The sequence below is a fragment of the Drosophila mojavensis genome, unplaced genomic scaffold (assembly GCF_018153725.1).
Source record: "Drosophila mojavensis isolate 15081-1352.22 unplaced genomic scaffold, ASM1815372v1 contig_74, whole genome shotgun sequence".
Taxonomy (NCBI): domain Eukaryota; kingdom Metazoa; phylum Arthropoda; class Insecta; order Diptera; family Drosophilidae; genus Drosophila; species Drosophila mojavensis.
The window spans coordinates 17,326,998-17,348,749 of record NW_025318899.1 but is presented as its reverse complement, the minus strand read 5'-3'; the positions used below and the strand labels follow the sequence as shown (position 1 = coordinate 17,348,749).

At 35.9% G+C, this 21,752-nt stretch overlaps 1 protein-coding gene across 1 annotated transcript in view; it reads left to right on the top strand.

Annotated features, from left to right (window-relative positions):
• The first annotated feature begins 12,063 nt into the window (after positions 1-12,063).
• LOC6582851 (chondroadherin-like protein) overlaps positions 12,064-21,752 on the top strand; it is a 71,140-nt gene continuing 61,451 nt past the window's right edge. Inside the window, exon 1 of the mRNA XM_002008505.4 lies at positions 12,064-12,617. The gene's annotated coding sequence lies outside the window, so the exon portion shown is untranslated. The remainder of the gene's footprint in view (positions 12,618-21,752) is intronic.

Genomic DNA, 21,752 nt, shown 5'->3' with positions numbered 1-21,752 from the left:
CTCACAAACAGATTCGAAGACAACCAGATTGAAGTGCGGACTGCGGACTGCGGACTGAGGACTACGGACTGTGGACTGTCACAAGCCATAAATTTTCATAATTTGACAAAAATTGCACATAATTTCAAATAGTCGTCGGTAGGCTTACGGCGATAAAAATCGCCTCGTTGCACAATCCTCGAGTGGGGCAAGGAGCGAGAGTGCGCGAGTGCGCTTCCTGACGGCCTGGATGGATGAGACTGATTGTGAGAGTTGCGGTCTATTAATTTGAAATGTCTTGAGATAAATTACTAAATGACTACCGCTTACGTGTGATCCATCCATCAATGCCATCATTAAGCCAAACATTTGACAGAAAACGAAACGAAACGAAGCGACGTCGAGTCGATGTCGAGGCAGACGATGATGGAGCTGCGGGACGACGGGATTGGGTTTTGGGGCAGCTAGCTGGGAATCAAAGTGTACCCAGCCCAAGCAGAGCTTACTCAGAGAAAGAGAGAGAGAGAGAGCGACAGAGAGGGAAGAGAAGAGAATGAGAGTGAGAGAGGTAGAGTGAGTGAGCGAGACCCCACAGTGTGTGTGTGCGCGACGTCGTCTTCGTCTTCGTCTTGTTCGCGGATTCCTAGCGATTCGTAGGGTGCTGTCGATAGCTCTGTAGCGCTATGCCCATGCCCTACGCCCCTCGCAGCGCACCGTCCCTGTGCACAAAGAGCCGCCGCAGCGGACTGATGGCTCGTTGCAAAAATATTTGTATGCCTTGTCCCTTGACGGCGCTGACTGCACTCAGGCGTGTCCAGGTATTTCAACTTGATTATGTTGATAAGTGCCCGCCACATATTTCTCGATTGCACTTGTAATAATTTGTTTGCCACTCATGTTTTGGCCTTTTTGCTGCTGCCGCCGGAGCTGCTCCTGGTCGGGCTGTAATCAATGCCAATGTGAAGTGAGGCAAGTTGAGCTGCGGACACACATTCCACAACGAGCGCGAGCTGTGGGAGCTGAGAGCTGAGAGCTGAGACCCAAGTTCCAGGAACTCGAATCAGCTCCACTCAACGCTTCCGATTGCGTGCGGTCTTATCTTTGATTTTATTTATATATATAAATACATATACATACACATATATATAAGTAAACATCTTTTCTTTTTTTTTTTTTTTTTTTTTTTTTTAATGAGTTTGGCTTCAAATTTAGCGATAAGAAATTCTGTTTCGTTTTTGCTGGCTGGCAAAAGTTTTTTATGTTTGGCTGTTTAGCTTTGATCTTAGCTAGAGATTTCTTAGCGATTTCTAGCTAATTTTTCTAGTCAACTCAATTAGGATCAAGTAAAAATCTTAAAAAAGAAAACATCTTAAATAACCTATACTCTTATATTATTTATTTTAAGCTTACTATGCACAATATACTTTTAAAAATATTATAAAATCCTAAATCTATTCTAAACACATTTTTTGTTTGGCTTTGTGACGTTGGCTGCATTCAAGTTGAAAATTTTGCATTTCCTGTGGCGCCCACCAGCCGTTGCACTTACCTGTAAGCCTTAACTCAACTGACCACAGGGCGAGTGCCCGGCTAAAGTTGCAGCATCCTGCAGGCTGCCTCCGTTCGGCTGCTGCCTAAGTAAATTTTATGTTTTATTATATTTGGGTCAAAAGTTTTTAATAGTTTTTGCTGCTTTACAACAACAAAATTTGCCAGAGTTGAGCTAGAAAGAGAGAGAGAGAGAGAGAGAGAGAGAGAGAGAGAGAGAAAGAGAGAAAGAGAGAAGCGAGATGGACAGGTATACCTATGCATAAAAGTGAAATGAGTATATTAGTTTTGTGCAATGACCGTCTGGCTGTCTGTCCATCTGGCTGTATTCTACTTGAGTGGTAGAGACTTGAAATCAGGATCATATATTCGTATACATTGTCATTTAACGCCCAATAGAGGCGTGGCAAATCGGAAGATGAGTTATCTAGTATGTATATAAGATTCAATAGAGGCGTGGCAAATCGGAAGATGAGTTATCTAGTATGTATATAAGAAAACTGGGGAAATTCTTAATGTATAAATGGATAAAACAAGTTCAAGAAGATATACTAGATAAATATATGTTTACCTGCAGCTCAATCTTCTATTCAGTGAGTATTCTACAGTCAGTAAAACCCGCCTACAATATCCTTGCTTATTTCGTTATAGATTTACTTATAGAGAATTTAAGCGCTTGCTATTCGAGACTCTTGCACTTGATTAAATGCTCTGTAAATTGCATTTATTCCATACTCTGTTAGCAAATCAATTACAAGAGCCTGGCCCACTTTCGGTTGCATTTGAACGTATTCGATTGCAGCTTGCAACGTTGCAACGTTGCTGCACGAAATGTCAACGGACTGGCCCGAAATATATACATACACATGCCTGTACAGAGGCCTTCTTTTTGGCCAGGTCTGCAGGTGCCTTTACTTCACTTCACTTCAATTCACTTTACTTCACTTTGCTCTGCTCTGCGGCTAACCTAGAAAAAAGGCTAAAAATCCGTCTTTTTTTTGAAGTTTTGATTCGGGTTTTTTTTCGCGTTGTTTTGTGCCCGCATTTAGTGAAAGGCACAAAAAGCACGTTGACGTCGTTGCTATCGTCGCTGCTGCGAGATTAGCTACACTTGTGCTCCATTTAAATGGCCTGGCAGCTAAATTATGCCAAGTTCTCTGCAAATATACCCTGTAAACAAATTGGAAGGGAGTAGAGGTGGTTTAAAGAAAGATATGCTGATGAGGGCAGATTGTTGTATAAGAGCTCTTAACGTCTTTTCATTTGAGACTTACTTAGGTCTCTATTCCTTAGCATTTTCAGAGATTCTTAGCTTGGGTATCGCTGGAAATCCAATTTGAATTAGGTCTACTTCATATTTAATAGTCTGTAATTTAGTTAGCTATTTTTAAATTAAAAAAAAAAAAAAAAAAAAAGTATAAAAAATATATTGTGTAGCTTATCTAGTTGCTAGTTGAGCAATTTAAATGTTCATAACATATACCCAAGTACCTATAATATAACAATCAAATTAAGCATTCATGCAATTTATAGGGTATCTTGTGAGCTATCACACTTTTTTCTAAGACCATTCTAACAGTATTTTTTGGTTTCTGGTGCATGCAGCCGTTGCAGCAGTTAACTGAAAAGTTTTTCTGCAACGGCTCTAAAGAAAAATAGAAAGTGAAAGACGCCGACAAACCAAATCGCAAAAAAAAAATTATAAAAAGAAAAGCAAAGAAAATGGCAATCAAAGTGTTTTTCCAGTTAATGTCGACAACGCCCTTTCCCTGAGCGAATGTCGCTCGATCTAGAAAACTATCTGGGAAACTTTCGCCAGGAATTTTTGCGCCAGGCGGGTCAATTGAATTACTATTTGAACAGAGCAGAGAGTAGAGCGAGAGTTTTCAGAACTAGAGCTGTTTACATTGCTGAAAGTCTAAAATACTTGAATATTGAAACTCTAAAAGAAATATTTCAATAATTTGCAAATATTCATAAAAGATACAAAAATGATATAGCAAAAGAAAACAATCAAAAAAAAAAAAAAAAAAAATAATAATAATAATAATAGTAATAATAATAATAAATAAATAAATAAAATAAAAAAAAATTAAAAAAAAAAAAAATGTAAATAAATAAAGAAAATAAAAGAAAAATGTCGCTTAAAATAAATAAAAATTTTAAAACATAGTACTTACAAAATATTGTTCTTTTAGAAGGACTATGGAATAATTCCTATTTACTCTGCTAAAAGTTTCAATTAATTAAGTATGAGTTTTATAAGAAAAAAGAAAAAAGTATACTTTAATTTGAGTTATGTTTCTAACACTAATTTTGATTAAATAAATTTCATATATTGAAGCTTTATAAAATATATCTTAAAAGTTTTTTTATTTTTTCAAAAATATTTACAAAAGACCAATTATGCCTTAAGTAAGTTTTAGTATTATTTCCAGCACTAATTTTGAATAAAAAATATTTTGCATAGCTTAGCAAAAAATTGGCATAGGTCAAGACTGGGTGTAATTCCTAACCTAATGCGTTGCATTAGAAAATATTTTGCTTTCCATTTCTGGTATTGTTCAACACTTAACGGTTAACACTAGCTACAAGCCGGCTACAAACTAACTGCAAACTAAGCAGCCAGAGCAGAATGTCTGCAACGACTATAACCTAAAAAAACTGGAGCAAAAATAAAAGTTATGATACAGAAATTAAAGTTTTCGAAGCTGTAAAGTTCAGTACAAGCGTGTGTGTGTGCGTGTGCGTGTGTGTGTGGCTATGCATATATGGCTAAAAGTTGCAGTGCAAAGGGAAGAGTTGGCAGTTGAATACCATAAAAAATAGCTAATGACAAAAGTGTAAGAAGTCGACGTTGTTGTAACTGATCCATATGGAAAAATATGGAAAGTTAAGAGCAAAGTTTTGGAGTGAGGCAGCAGGAGCAGAAGCAGAAGCAGCAGCAGAAGCAGCAGCAGCAGCAGCAGCAGTTGATGATGTTCTGGAAAGTAAGACAAGTGGGTCAATTACAATGTACGAAATGAGGTGCAACTGAAGTTGTGCAGTGTTGTTAAACGTCACACAAACACATGATTTACAGCACTGTGTGGGCCAAAGCTTTTTAAGATATGCCAATAATGGATTGTAAGTGTATTGGTTAGACATGTATATTGTGTGTGGCAGGACAGGCATTTAATGCAGTTGCCCAGTGTTGGTAAATGCCACAAAGCAACCGCATGGCTTACATAAAACAATTGCACCTGCATTTAACTTCAACTCAATGCCAAAATTAATATGCTACCATAAACTAGCCCGAACGACCGAGTTCACTCTATATACATATACATACATATATAAAGATATACATACATGTATGTGTATATACTATATAGAGCAGAGCACTGCACACAACATACCTCTGTCCATTCTGGCCATGTTCATAGCCAGGTGGCGGCGGAGCAGCCAGAGCAACCACAACTATGCACATGGCCAGGAATATTCCCTAGGTGAAAGTATGTGAAAGCATGCCATAAATCGTTTGCCTGCTGCTCCGATGTTGTGGGTGGCTCTATACAACACAGATAAACCCCTCTCTCGTTCTCTCTGTCTGTGTGCGTGTGTGTGTGTGTGTGGGTGTGTGTGTGTGTGGTGTTGGTGTTGGCTAAAGCTACAGGCGATTAGAATTGATGTGGGTTACTAAGCAAACATGAAAGGCTATTACGTTAAGCGTTACGTTATGTTACGTTGCGTTGCGGCATTTTATGAGCTGCCCTGAAACTCAGCATTGAAAGCGAAATAGTTTTGACTCTCGTTTAACGTCCGTGCGATCCACAGAGTTTGGCCATAAATTTCACAGATTGAATTATTGGCAGTTCTCGCTGTCTTCTCTTTCAATTATTATTCACTCGTAGTTTATGCGCTGAGCTTTTGCTAATTGGCTTAGAAGTTGGTGGTTTTAATTGGAATATCGCTTATTGGAGTATGTGTAGAGCAGATAAGAGATGTTTGATGAGCAGTTGGTATTAGGATTCTAGGTGATTTATGTAGATGGTAGATGGATAAGTTTAATAAGTTTAAGTCTGAATGATTTTAGCTTGCAAACAGTAAAATTATTTTTTATTTATTTATTTTACTCTTTATCATATTAAAATTAAATGAGAATAGTAACTGAAAAATAGATGACAAGTGGCATGGGCTCAATCAATTCTCCCATTAGTTCAGATCAAAAAGAACTATTTATATGGGTTTTCCTATACCATAAACATATTTATCCTAAATTCCCCTTCGCAATATATTCATTGCATACCTATCTAAAAATCCAATTCCAATATCTCACTCGACTCCATTTCTCAAGCCTTGCAGGCACGTCTTATCCAATTCCATTCTTTCAAGTCAACTTCAAATGCAAACCGATCAGAAGTGTCATGACCCATTAAAGAGACTGCATAATTGAGCAGTGTTGTGCAACGCCTTGGAACACCTGTTGGCAGCGAACAAAATACCTTAAAAATAACACACAAAAAATAAACATAAATATATATACACATGTATGCATATACATATGTATATACACCCATAAAAAACACGCCAATTTGTCGTACATGTCGGTCTACAAGAATTTGGTAAACTGTCAAACGGCAAGCAACAAAAAAAAAAAAACCTCAAACATATTTTCATATTTCTATGCACATATAAAAAAACTGCTACAACAACAACTACGACTTCACTTCACTTACAAGTGTTATACACTGTTGTTGTTGCTGCGTTTTTTTTTCCTCTCTTCTTTGACGCTTTTTGTCCCCTTCGCGCCTATGACAGTTCTTTGACATCCAACTGTGATTTTTGGACAGCAGCAGCAACAACAACAACAGGAAAGCTCACGCTGTTGCTGTTGTTATAGCTTTGGCATATGTAAGTGTGTATGTTAATTTGATTTCGGTGTCAAATGCTTTGTTATTGCGTCTGTATTTTTCGCCTCTCCCTCTCGCTCTCACGCTCACTCGCTCACTCACACTCAGCTTTTATGGGCTGCACTTTGCTTTGCGCTTTTATAGCGAGCGCAGTTAGTACGTCAAGTGCAAACGCTCTCTCTCTTTCCCTCCTTCCTGACACTCACTGTTCTTGTCTGTCTGTCTCTGTCGCTCTTTCAGCTCTGTGCCTATGTCAATCTGTTTGATTTGCTTTTGATTGTGCGCACTTATGTCTTTATTGACAACGGCGTATTGCTATGTTACATAAATAATTTATTTCATACCAGCATTGAGCAATTTGTAATTGAACACGCACACACACGCACACACACGCATACACACATACATATATGAGCGTTTGAATAATTTTGATTTGGCATCGAGTGCAATTGAAGAAATTGGCGTAAACAAAAGCAAATCACAAAAATGTTCATCGACTGTTTGTTGTCTGTAATTGATGCACTTGTCACACATGAATATTTCAAATTGAACAACAACAACAACAACAAAAACATGAAGAGGAGGCACAACAAACTCGCAAATTGCATTTTAATTTGGCAAACAACAAAAGTGACCCAGAGACAATGCATTTTCAATTAAGAACAGGTACACACACACACACACACACACAGCTACCAGGTGAGTGCTTAATGCATATTGATTATTATGCAAATATCACAGCGAACCATTCATTTCAGTCCGCCAAAGTGTTAAGTCATAAAAAATTATCGTACATATGTATATGTATGTATTTATGTATGTTGAATCTTTCAGCATTGAAATTAAATCAAGTATTTAATACTTAAATATTTATTTAGTTTTTAATTCGAATATTCGGTGCACAATATTTGATTGATTTATTGATTATATTATTTATTTATTTATTTAGTATGTATGCCCCTTCGTATTTTTTTTTTAAATTTAATTTTGATTATATATTTATATATACTATAAAATCCTGAATTAATTTTTTATTTATTTTGAATTTTTTTATAGTTTTATTTATTAATTTATTTATTTATTTTTTTTTTTTTTAAATAGATTTTTATATAAACATTTTATATAATATATTTTCTTTATTTGATGGATTTTATTTTAATTAGTATTTATATTATTATTATTTAAATATATATATTTTTTATAATATATATTATTTTTATTTGCAAATATATTCCCATTTATGTTCACATTAAATTTTATAGAAATTAAATTTAGATATGCCTTTGCTTCAAATAGAATCTAATTTTTCGCTTCCATAATTTAGATAAACGATGTTTGACCTTGCGAATTTTCATCAGTTTTTCTTTGTTTATGCATTTCGCCTGCTCTTTAGACACTGATTTTCGCAAACGGCGAATAATAAATTATGTTGCGAACAGCGAACAAAACAAACTCATTTATAATGCCGCAAATTATTTGTCACTATTTCTGTGCACTTGCTATGAGAGCAGGGGAATTCGATTGATGGGGTATATTAGTTGTGTGGGTGTTTATGTAACAGGCAGAGGAAAAGCTCTCCAAGATCTTACATAGATTTGTTATTCTCTTGTTCGGGCGACTGAATGTGATCTAGCTATATTTATATAGCTTTAGTTGAGTCGAGGCTGCCCCAGTAGAACCTGAACTTTAGATGGATTTATGTAAATATATCGATCTTATTTTTGTCCCAATTAAAAAGCTTTTTAATTTCCAATCAACACAATTTTCGTAGCTTTGTTTTCTAGAATTATTTTGTATACAAATATTATTCAGATTGTAAAATAAAATCCATAAAATCCTTAAAAAACTTTCTCAGCTTTCTTTGAAGTTTATTTATAATCCTAAAAGGGAATTTATTGGGATCGTCGTATAAAGTGAAGAGTAGAATTATCACACTCAAGCTTATAGAAGTTTACTACGCGGTATCTGCTAGTCGATCACAGTCGATTATATGACTTTCACTTGTTGTTTTTTCGTTTGGCACAACTTTTTTCGTTGTTTATTGGGCTGAAACGCGTGCCACACACACACGACACACACACACACACGCGCATACATTTGAGCTGTGTTAGCCATAATTAATTTGGCCACAAAGACATCCACAGCCAACACAACTACCGTGTGGCCCGCCCCCAAACAATGGCAAACAAATTGATTAATGACAGCGTATTAAACAATAATCGAGATAGGCCGCCGACGCCGACGCCGACGTTGACGTCGCTCCCGCAACGCACCTTGGAGGGGCAAAGGCGAGGAGGGCAGAAAAAAAAATTAATATGATTCGCCCACGCGCAAATTTTTTTTGTGTTTGCGCTTCGAGAAAAGGTTTTTATCAGCTGGCCAAAAATTTGTTGTTATTGTTATAGTTGTTGTTGTTGTTGTTGTTGTTGTAGTTCGCTCAAAACAATTCATTTAAATAATAGCTGGGCCACTTGGCCCGCCCCGTTAAAGGGAAGCGAATCATTTTTCATATGAAACGCAAATTAATAACGTGTAATTAATATTTCGGTTTAACGGTATTATAATATGTGCGTGTACCTGTATCTATATCAATACATATATATGTATGTATGTATGTGTGTGTATATGTGTAGATATTTGCGAAACAGTGAAGCTTTGATAAAGCAGAATTGTTATTCAGATGTGGGAATATAGAATTAGAGTTGGAAATGTTCGTTTAAGCTGCACTAGTTCCAGTGTGAACTGCTTATATTGTTCAGTTAAGGAACTAGTTCAGTTAGCTAAGTACTTTGTACAAGTGCTAGGCAGACTTTTGTGTGAGTTGATTCTAAGAAACAGCTTAAGATCTTGTTTAGGGTTATTTTAATATATAGTACAATAATTACTTATATAAACGCAAAATAACTTAAAATAAAATATTTAGAAAAATTAAAAAAAAAAATTAAAAAATAAATGTAACTCTACAAAAATAAATAAAAATAAAAAAAAGTATAACACTAATTTCATAATAATTCAACAAATTTTTAATAATAAAAAAAAAGTAATATATTTTAATATATTAATCTAATATATAAAATATATACATATGTAAATAATTAAATTATAAAAAGCAATTATGTATATTTACTTGTGTTTATTTGCTAAAGTAAATTTTATAACAAATTTTACAATAAATTATTAATGAAAAAATATTTATCATATATATTTTGGTTTGTTTTAATATTTAATTATATAATAATTAAAATACATTAACTGCACTGAACTATTTTCATTTCTATGGATTTTAATTAAACATTTTATTTATTTCAATTTTTTATGTAAAAAAAATATTTGGTATATATCTTTATATTTTAAATTTATTCATATTTATTTATTTCTTAAAGCTATTGACAAATATAAATATAAATACTTTAATTAATGCAATTATTATTATTGATAATTTATATTATTATTATTTTTATCTTTTCTATTAAAAAAAAATTCACTCAGTTTGCTTTTATAACTCTTACAATCTAATTTCTTAACTTAAGCTGAAATGAATTATTTTTTATTTCATTTTATTTTTTTCAAATATTACAGTTAATTAAGAACTTGAGAATATTTGCAATTATTAGCAAATCCTTTATTATCCAACCGCTTGCTTAAATCACACACTTTCAGCGCCTCTCAAACTGTAATTAGTGCCACTTGAGGCTTAAGAAGCGCTCGAGCTGAAAGAGTTGCAATTGCAGCAAAAGCATCTTTAATTTCAGGCATATTTCAGGCATAATTCATATGTATATGGTTACATATGTGTATGTGTGTGTGTGTGTGTGTACTCCCTGAAGGCAAACTTTATTTATGCAGACGCACACACACACACACACACAATGCAACCACCCCCAACAGGCTGCTGCAAGCAACCCCAAGGCATTTTCCCTCACACCTCTGCCACCTATACCTCTCCCTCTCCCTCTCCCTCTCCCTCTCCCACTCCCTCTCCCTCTCCCACTCCCTCTCCCTCTGCCACTCCATACACATGCACTTCACGGCTTGCACTCTCTCAATTATGACTTAATTCATATCTAATGGATATTTTCTGTGAAAATTTCGTGATTAATCGCTGCCTGGAGGCCAAGTCAGGAGGACATCTCATTTGGGGGTTGCTCGCAGCAGCAGAAGGAGTCTGCGACGACAACGGCAACGGCGACGCCGACTGCGACGGTGACTGCAGTTGTTCACACATGTTCACAAAAAAAACATGAGAAAAATGAAAACTGTGTTTGGGGCAACTGTCGAACAATGGCGCACCACTCGAACCACTCGAACCACCCGCACCACCTTCTGCCGTAACTCAGCTCTGAAACTTTTCAAGTTCTTTTAACATTTTCAGAAATTTTTTGCCGGTATAACGTTGCTCCCACACCGCCCTCAATTGTGGAGGCGTGGCAGGCGACATATGCAACGGGAAGTTCCGTGTCGCTAAAACTGATGACGTCGCATATGACTTTAATGCCTTAAAAAAAAGAAAAACAACAACAACAAACTGCATTTGCACGCGGCTTTTCTTATCTATGGCACAGTAGCGCCATCTGTGTGTGTTTAGCGGAACTAGCGTGCTGAGGAAAAACTGGCTATGAATGCATTTTTATCTAAGCGAGCAGCGAGAGAGAGCGAACTTACGAGAGAGCGAACGTTATTTGAGTGATTTCGAATGCCGGCAAAACAGAGCACAAATAAGTTGTTTTACGCTCTCTCGTTCTCTCACCCTTTCTCTCACTGCCACGCGCTCTCCCACTCAACACGCGGCTCTCTGTTTATCTTTGGCAATGCATTCTGTTTGCCTTGCTTCCCGTTGTTGCTTTTGTTGTTGTTGACCGCTCCCAAAAAATCTGATTTGCATATTTTGTGTGCACTTCAAGCCGCATTCAATTTCTATTGATATTTGCTGATAAGCTGATAAGAATTTAGAGTTATTAACCTATTGGAATTTAAAGGGGAATTCTTTGTGCTAAGCGGGTGCCAATTGGAAACTGGGTTATTGAGTGAAATAGAGGCGGAAATGATAAGAATTTTAAATACGACGGCACAAAATAAATATAAAAATTAAGAATATGTTCAAAATATGATTTATATTAAATAATACAAAATATGTACTAATTCAGTAAATAAAATTAATTTACCAATTATTCGAAACCGTTCCAATTAGACCAATTTGCGTGCCTGACAACTTCATTGAATCAGCAAATTATTTGTCTCACCTGGCGGCTTAGCACACCTGTATGTAGTCAAATTGGACAGGCACATACACACACACACACACACCACATTGACACCCACAAATGTTGTCCAAAAAAATAAAATAAAATCAAGTCGAAGCAGCTCAGTGTTTAGCCAAGTTTCAAACCCTGCACACCATACGTTATCTGACTCAATGAGAATCCAATTTGAGTCCAACTCACGCGCTCTCTCACTCGCTGCTTATCAGCTGCTCTCAGATAATTTGTGCACTATCCAATTCGCTGGCTGTGCTTCGTGTGCCTCGTATTTCGTGGCTTCGTGCGCTCATCGCCCGACGAAGAGCGAGAGCGAGCGTGTGAGCGTGGTGGGCTGCTGGCAGATAATTTTAGTTCATAAACAAGTTTCGTTGCGTGCGATGCCCGTCGCGCTCTCAGATACTTTTTGCCAGTTGAGCCGAGTACGTGAACGTGTCTGGACGTTGTTTTTATGGGCAATCGTTGTGGAGAGCTAGCGAAATTGAAACCAAAACCAAAACCGAAACCGAAACACAAAACCGTTACCGAAATCACAACCAAAAACAAAAAACTCAAAACTGCAACCGTTAGCCGTTAACTAATACAGTTTGCATTTAATAGTTGTGCGTTTAGTGAGTGCAACGCGCGCGTGCAAAAATTCTGCTCCAGTTCCCCCTCCCCCTCGCACACACACACACACACACACACACGTACGCTCAGGCCTCTCTGCCCGCGGCAGCCGCTGCTGTGCCTAGTGATGAGCGTTAACCCGTTTGCTCTGCGGCGTGCGTGCGTCTTGTTATTGTTGTTCTTTTTTTAGGCAATTGCCGAAAATAACCGTTTTGCCATTCATCAGCACAAAACAAAAACAAAACCAAAAACAAAATCGAGCAAATTTTCGCGTGTTACTTTTGTGCGACGTTTCTTATTTTATTGCAAAGTGCTTTGCCGCAATTTTCCAAGCGTAAGTTTTAATTAAGTTAGCTTTAAGCTTTATTGATGTTCAGCTAGAATTCTAGCTTAATGTTTTTTTTTTTTTTTGATTTAGCTAGAAATTTATTTGGCTATTTTCGGCTGTCAGTGAGCTGCTTGCATGTAATTTATATCTTGAACTTTCTTGTCCAGCCATCGATAAGGTTTCATTCTTCTTCCTGCTCCTCTTTCTTTTTGTTTTGGTGAAAATTCCACAATCATTAATTATGTCATTCGTCCCTAAAGACAAAAAACGGGTTTGAGTTTCGTTAGAAGATCTTAAAGCTCGTGCAATTCCAGGAACTTTTCAGTTAGGTGTTTGTTCGCTCTGCGTGTTTGTTCTTGGCACTCAGATGTGAATCTTTATGAATGAAGCTCGATCGGGGGCTCGGACCTGGGCTTGGGCTGCTGTGAGGCGTGGACACAGATTACATGTGTTTGCCTCTGTGTGTTGGCTTCGTCTTTATGTGGAAATGCTTGACACTTCTGCAGAACAGTTACCATTTCGACTTGACTTGTTCTGTTGACTGCTGCTGCTGCTGCTGATGCTGATGTGTGTGTGTGTGTGTGTGTGCTGGGCGTGTTTCTCTTTCAGTTTGTGCCTAGAACCGTTGCTTAATGGCCCAAACGTGAGCTGGCATAAAGTTGGCCTAGGCCAGAAGTTGTGTAACAATTGCAATGGGGAAGCCGAAAATTCCGGTACTTTTGACTAAAGTGAAGAAGTCGACGATGGGCTTTAACAGATCTTTAATTAGTATTACAAATTTTAAACTTAATTTATAAATGTATAAAAACAACAACAATTAAATTTGTATATACGATATAAATATATAAAATATTTCATATAAATATATATTTAAATTAATTTATTAAATATTTAAATAGATTTGATTGACAGATAAAATTTAAATATTTTTAAATTAATTTATATATTAAATTTTATTTATATTTTATTTTATTTATATTATATATAAATAGATTTTATCTTAAATATCTATTTATATCATTTTTGTATAATTTTCTAACAATTAAATATTTTTGATTTTAATAAAATTTAGAGCTAAGCAAAACAAAGTTCTTTTATTTAAATTTTAATTTAATTAGCATTAAAATTTCCTTTTATTTCATACACATTCTAATCAAACGGCTTAACTTCATATTCAGTTATCGATAACTCCGTTAACTACTCAAAGATAGTTATCGCAATGCATTTTTACTCCTTTTTGGCATTTGCTCTGATTCGATTCCAATTGGATTTAAGCTCCTGCGCTTCGCTAGCCTCGCCGCTGTTTGCTCATTTATTAGCCCAAATTGAGCGCACATTTGAGCATTACACAACACTGGGCAGCGCTTGCCTCACTTGCCACACACGATGAACTTTTGTAATCGCATTAGCCAATCCAGCCAGTTCGCACTTTTCCCCGCCGTATGAAAAATCGTATTGGAAAATGGAAATTGATGTTTCGAGCGAGACGCGGGCCAAACAAACGCGAGCTAATTATGCGCTGCAGCTGTGGATCACAAATGCTGTGCTCATGAAAATAGTAGCATTATTTGTTTATTTGTTGTTGCCCTCACCTTCCCTCTCTCTCTCACATTCTGTGTGGGTGTTTCATGCCACTTGAGCTTGTATTGCATAAGCGAGACACAAACAAATTTTCCGGCATGCCACATGCTTTTTTTTTTCTCTTCTTTAACCTTGATTAAGTTGACGCTCTAATGATGCTGCTAATGCTGCTGATAATGTTCTCGCTGATTACAATGATGATGATGATGTTGATGACGATGATGATGCTGCTGCTGTTGATGCTGCTGTCGAGTGAGGGGCGGGGGGACAGCTATAGCATCATTAGCCGCCGCTCGCACACATTTCTAAGGCCGGTGCGCGGCGCTCTCTCAGCGTCTCGTATTTTTAATTGCCGCCCAGCACTTAGCTAATGTAATTTATATGACTTCTTATGCTCTAAAAGCTTTAAAGGTAGCCAAAAAAGAAGTGAAATAAAAACAACAAAAAATAGAAATGAAAAACAACAACAAGCAGCAGCAGCAGGAGCAGCAAAGTGCAGCAGCAGCAGCAGCCGGCGAGAGGTGGAAAAAAACTTTTGTTTATATTTACCTAACATTGTACTTGAAAGATATTTTCGTTATTTTTTTTCTTGCGCCTCGGCGCCCCGCCCCCCCGTTTAGCCTGTTTACGGCTCTTTGTGTTTGTTTATCTAATGGCTAAAAAATATTTAAGCTGTAAAATTGTTACCGGGCTAAAAGCAGGAAAAAAGTTGAGGTTTTTTTTCTCCGTTGGTATTTACAGAAGTCATAAATACCTTTCCAGACTGGAGAGCAAGAAGAAGAAGAAGAATAGGAAGCAGAAGCAGCAGCAGAGCAACAACAAAAAAATTGTAAAGGTTTAGATTTTGGCCAGAAATTGAGACTCGGACTCGACCTGGCCGCAGCGTCAGCCTCGTCTCGTCTCGTCTTGCCTCGTGATAAACTCGCACATAAAACTTTGTATAAAACACAATTTTCCTCTCGCTATATTTGAAATTTATGTAAATGTTTTAGCTGCCTCAGCCTCAGCCTCAGTCGCAGCCTCAGCCTCTGCTTCTGCCTCTGTCTCAGCCTCTGCATCTCTTGCTTATCTTGACTGCTTTTCCTGTTGGTAATTAAAAAGTTTTTGCTGCTCGTCTGCTCAGATTAGCTAATGCAGGTTGATGTATATACACATAAATATGTATATATGTATGTGTGTGTGTGTTTGGCCTTGAAATTGTTATATAAATCTTGTTAGTATTTAGTTTTTTTGGGCCGTTTGAATGGCACGGAGGCCAGTGATAAGCCAGAGTATGGCAAACATTTTGTAGAGCTGGGAGCTGGAAGTGGGCCTTGAGTAGCGGCACCTTTGTTTTGATATTAGGTAATGTTTTAATTAGATAATTTAGTTGGAAGTGTGGGTGGCAGAGAGCGAGAGAAAGAAGAAGCAGTGAAGAGTGGGAAGTATGAGAAGAGTAGAAAATGTTTGAAGAGAAAAGAAGGAAGGTAAAGAGAATGGAGATACAACACAAGAGAAGAGAAATGACAGTAAACTGTAGAAAGAAGAGACAAGATTGAATATAGAACATATATATAGTGGGAGAGAATGAGAAAAGAAGAGAAGACAGAATGAGAAGAAATGAACAAATGGAATGAGAAGAAGAGAGAAGAAAAAGGTGAATTTATTAAAGCAAAGGATAGAGAAGAGAGTAACAAAAGGAGAAACGATTGAGAAGAACCAAAGGGAGAATAGGATAGGAGAATAAGGAAGATAATTGACAGTGGAATGAAGTAAGCGGTAGGAGGAATAAAAAAGAGAAATGAAAAGTAATGAAAATAGTAGAGAAGAGAGTAACATGAGATGAAAGGAGGAAGAAAAAAAAAAAATACGGGAGAATCGAGTACTGAGAAAAAAGAGAACAAAGATGCACTTTTAGGGAGTAGACTGAAGAATTGAGAGTAGTAAAAAAGGAGAAATGAAAAAATAAAGAAAAGTGTAGAGAAGAGAGTAAAAAGAGAAGAGGAGTGTAGAAAGCAGAAAAGTGTTAGAAGAGCAAAGATGATAGAAAGAGTTGCAAATATTTAACCCGGCAGAATGAGAAGGAAACTGAATCACAGCCAAAGCCCAGCATCCATTGCTCTGTAGTCAGAGAGTCAAATTCTTTCTCTAGCTCTTTCTCTAAAAAGAGGTGGCTTTTGCTTACATTTGTATATGTAGATATATATTTATATATATTTTTTGTAGATACATATATATTTCTTGTCATAGCTACGTTCTGTTTACTTTTTGGGCAAAATTTTAAATGATTTTCTATTTCTTGTTAAATTTCAAATATTCAACTTTTATTGAAGTTTAAAAATAAGAGTTAAGCAAACTAGATAAAAGACAAAATAAATACTATAAATTATAAATTATAAACATCTATCATTATATTATATACACTGACATATATCACTGCTCACATCCGCCTCATTCCACACATCTATTCCATTCATCAATCCCATGGCAAATCATGTAACTAATAGCATAGACAGCGCGCTGCTTAGCGAATGGTAACAAGTTGCTCGATGGCATCTATTTTGTGTTATTTTCTGCCTTTTTGTGTTCTGCCAGCTCGACTTGACGTAATTAGAATCGCGCTCAGCCCGCGCTCAGCGACGGCGACGGCGGCAGCTGGTGTTTAGCATAGAATTTGTCTATGCCCTCAATCCATATTTCGCAGCACTTCCAATTCTCGAGCTAACACATTCCAGAACCATATCATTTGCTCAATCAATTAGGCATTCCGATCTTGGACTTGGACTTGGACTTGGCTAATCAGATGTTTTCTGTGTGTGTGTGTGTGTGTGTGGCTGCTGCAATTAATAAAGGCCAGAAGCGAAGCTATTGAATTTCAGTCTAAAACAAAGACTTGACCTTGCCGCAGAACGCAGAACGCAGCTGAAACTGTGTTGGTAACAAAAGATCATTAGTTGGAGCGTCTAATAAAAACGTTTGATTGCCCATAATTATGGCCAAGTTGAAATGACAGAGGAGACGCCGCCGGGTCTCAAGTTTGTTTGGCCCTTGTGCCAAAATGAGTTTAAACGTCTTCAGACGACGCCGCCGCAGCGACAGAGGCGGGGAGTGAGGCGCGGAAAACTAGCTGGCAAACTTTCATGTGGCATGCATTTTATGGCTTAATTAGAGAGGGAGGGTGGGAGCATGAGAAAGACAGAAAAAGAGAGAGGAAGAGCTAGAGGAGAGCTACGTCTGTCTACAAAATAATCTAGATAAAGTGATGTAAGCAGCTGAATACACACACAGAGGCGCACACACACACACACACACACACACACTAGGGCTAATTGTGCCTTTGCTTGGCACAACGCGTCGTATACATAATATAATTAATAACCATAAATGTTAATTGCGCATACGCCACGTAAGACAACTATTTGCAAGTTTTACGCTCTGCTCGATGGCCGTAGTTGTGCTTCCTCCTTTGCTCTGTCTCTTCCTCTTCTTGCTCTTTTTTCTGTTGTTGTTGTTGTTTGTGTTTCGTGCCAGCTGTCAATAGCTTTTCGTCCGACTATTTATAGACACGTGTCCTGCGCCCTGCGCCCAAATATGTTTGCCTAGGTGAAAAGTGTGCGTTATGAAAACATTTTCACGGCCCCATTTTCGTACCCTTTTGGGGCGGCTCTCAGCGCTTTGTGCCCAAAGTTTTTGTCAGTTAATTAAGCAAATATTTTTTTGTTTACCGAGTTAATTTGCTTTGTGGACCCAACCTGAGCGGAACCCGAGCACACAACACAACACAACACAGCAGAACGGAACGGAACGGAACGGGACATAACCCATTCCATTCCACAAATATTGTTGACATGTGCGGGTGGCTTAGAGAGGTTGTTGCTGCTGTTGTTTTGGAAATTAACTTGGCTTAATTTGCGAGTGGCTTTTTGGGGCCAGCTAAGCAAAGTTTTGTACCTAAGATAGTTTTGGGCCATTTAATCGCTTGGTTGGGCTTAGTGGCTAAGCCCGAAAGCATTTAATTTTAACTTGAATTTGAAGACATGCTACGTTTCTCTTCCTCTCTCTCTCTCTCTCTCACTCTCTGTTTCTTGTTCTTTCTCTTTTTGTGACATTTGGAAATTGCTTTGTATTTATTTTGTGAAACTTGACTGCTGATAAAGCAGAAATTTAACTTTTGCCACAAGTATCAATAAACCCATAAATTTAAAAAGCACAACTGAAACACTCCACAAAATAAATAGCAAAGAAATTGCTGTTGTTGTTGTTGTTGTCAGCCCACAGATTTATTATATATATACATATATTATATATATATATTCGTATTTGTATAATGTTTTATTTGGTCTGCGCTTGTTTTCCGGGGGCGTCAACTATGTGGCCACAGCAAAACTTCGCCCTCTCCCTCTCCCTCTACCTTTATCTGCCCTTCTCTCTCTCTCTCTCTCTCGCTCTGTCTCTTTCAACTTATCTATTTTGTCAAGTTCGAGTGTAACAAATTTTTGCATATTTTGTCATAAATTTTCTGGTCCCATTTTATGATCATGTTTTTGCCCATGTTTTGCTCTTGAGTTTTTACTCGTCTCTAGAGTTTCTATTTTTTTCTATTTTCTGCTTTCTGTTTTATGTTTTATGTATTCTGTGGGCAATGTTTCAAACAATGTTCAACTATTAAATGCCTCGACAAATTTTAAAAATATATTTTCATTGTTTTTATGGACAGCTGAAATATATTTAGAAATGTTTATAGTTTTTTTTTTGGCTTTGTGCAAACAGATGGTTTGAGCAGCAGCAGCTGACAACACATGGCCATGACATGGGCGTAGGGGGGCGTGGCTAACGATAATTCATTTGCTCTAAGCTAGAAGATTAAAGACTAAATGGAGTATGCAATGGTTAATGAGGCGACTAGCAATTATTGGCAAAAATGCGCAGCAGCTAAATGGGTTTACTGTATATGAAATACATATATTACATATATATGTAATGTATGTATAAGAAATAAATATATAATATATCTGCAATATATGTGTATAAATACACTATGACTCACTCATCCTAAATGTATCAAACAGTGAAATACATAAATAAATAAATATGTAATTGAAATAATCCTCTCAAGCGGTGTCTGAACCTGATTGAGCCATAAATAAACTAATAATGGATTTAGTTCAAAATATATAAAAAATATTAAATTGAATTTCTCTATAAATTTTTTTTTTCAGTTTTAGTATTTTTATGAGCAATTAAATTTTGTTTGATTATTTTTTTTTCCATACTCTGAATTTAAATAGCACTAAAAATTAATAATCAATTAAGGTTTACTTATCTTGAACAAGTGAGGCAAATTTGCTATAATTTTCAAAGGTTTTACGCAATTCTGTTTAATATAATATATGAGAGCTGTAGAGTTCTTACATGTTCTTCATGACTTGTCTTGGTAATAAATAAATATTTGATTATTGTTCAATTATTATAGCAACCATTTGACCTTTGTAGCATTTTGATCAAATCTCATCAATATCTCAACTCATTTACCTTCTGTTACTTTCTCTCGATTCGCTTTTCGAATTTATTCTTATCAATTGTATTTGTCGGCTTAGTTCTTTTTCTGCTCAATTTTTGCTTATAAGCCAAAGTTAATACATACTAAATATCATATATATGTATGTCTCGCATATAGAACTCAATTACTCTTCAATTTCTTTTACTTCCATAAACAGTTTACTGTAACAATTATTGTCAATAAATTCTTCTCATATCTGCATATATTTAATTTTTTTGTTAAATTTATTTTAATTTTTAAATTAAATTTGTTTTGTTATATTTTTATTTTCTATTATTTTATTTTTATTTTTTACTTTAAATATTATTTTTATTTAAATAATTTCATTTTTATTTAAATTATTATTATTATTATTATTTTCTTAATTTTCCTTTATATTATTTTATTTAATTTATTTAGTTTATTCTATTTCATTTTATATGTATTATTCTTTTTATTTTTATTTTATTTTTTTAATTTTAACTTAATTTATTTTTTCCTATTCTATTTATTTTATAGTACTTCACGAACCACCTCTAGACTTAATTTTTGTAATTTTAGTAATTCGAGCATTGACCTTTCCAACATATTCATTTGCCTTCATCAGGAATTCTCTTTATTTGCCCATTTGCTGTTCAATCAATTATATACTTTCCATCTGCTAGGCAACATTATATCTGATTTATATATTTATTCTAAGCTAATACCAGACTAAGCCCTACGATATATATATTTTCTATGGCAGCTCTGTTTCTTTGACCTTTCTTTGCTGTCGCCTGTCAATCGCCGCCATCAAAGTCTATCTTATCTAGAAATTATTTCTACATTATATTCTGGTTTGCAGCTAGCTGCCTGGGCTCTGGCAAATATTGACCAACAATAAGCGGCTATAAATATAAATAGGGTTTCGTTCCTTACGCCGTCGATATTTCCTCAAATGCGCTTGCACAACAATTGCAGTCGCCGTTCATAGAAATCACAACTAAATGAGAGCAAAGACAGAGAGAGAGAGAGAGGGAGAGGGAGAGGGAGGTTGAGGGTGAGGCAGCGTATAAGGTAGGGCTGCCTAGTTATCACACCTTCGGGGGCTAGTCACCTACTCAGCTACGCTTGGGCTGTGCTTTTTATCTTATCGAAACTCTTATCAGCAAAAATGGTAAAGGTAAACAAAAGATAAGGTCGAGCTGACTTTTGCTGACGACTCATTTGCCTGCCTGCACTATACCATAAATGAATATATATTGTATATGTATTGCTATAAATATATATTTTCATGTATGACGCATCACATTTTGATTTGATGTTCTCTAGCCAAAAGTCAAATCATTTAGAAAACTTTTAAATGCGCATCAAATCAATTTAATAGCTCACAACATTCATCAAAACGCCATCAAATTTCAGCAAAATTTAATTATGAACCTATATCATTGTCTCTATATGTATGTATATATGATATATATCGTTTCAGTCTCCAATAACTTTGAATGTTTCTCGGTCACTTTACCTTTCTCTTTCACTCTTTCTTTCCTGCCTACTATGCCTCGATCGGTGTGAATGGCACGTTCCCAGCATTTTGGCTGCCAAGAATTTTGCTTATTAATGCAATGGACAGAGCCTAGAGGGCAAATATATATATGTATATCTTTATATCTATAAAGATATATTTATGCGTATATGCTTCCATATTCATGTCGCTTTCTGCTTTCGCTTTTATGCTCATTTCTTAGGGGCATATTGGTTTTTTCTAGAAGCTTGAAAGTTTCTAATTTAATTTAATTTAAATATATAAATAAAGTAGAGTCTCGATAATTTGTACCCCACTAAATCGAAAAAAATTCTATACCTTTGACAAAAAAAAAAAAAAAAAAAAAAAAATCGTCAATTATTTTCGATAATTTGAATTTCTGTAAAAAAAAAAACAAAACATATCCAGATTATCGAGTTTGTTAACTTTATTATTATTAACTTTTTAAATTAACTGTTTAATTAATCGCAATTATTTTATTATTTAATTATTATTTTTATTTATTTATTTTATTTTA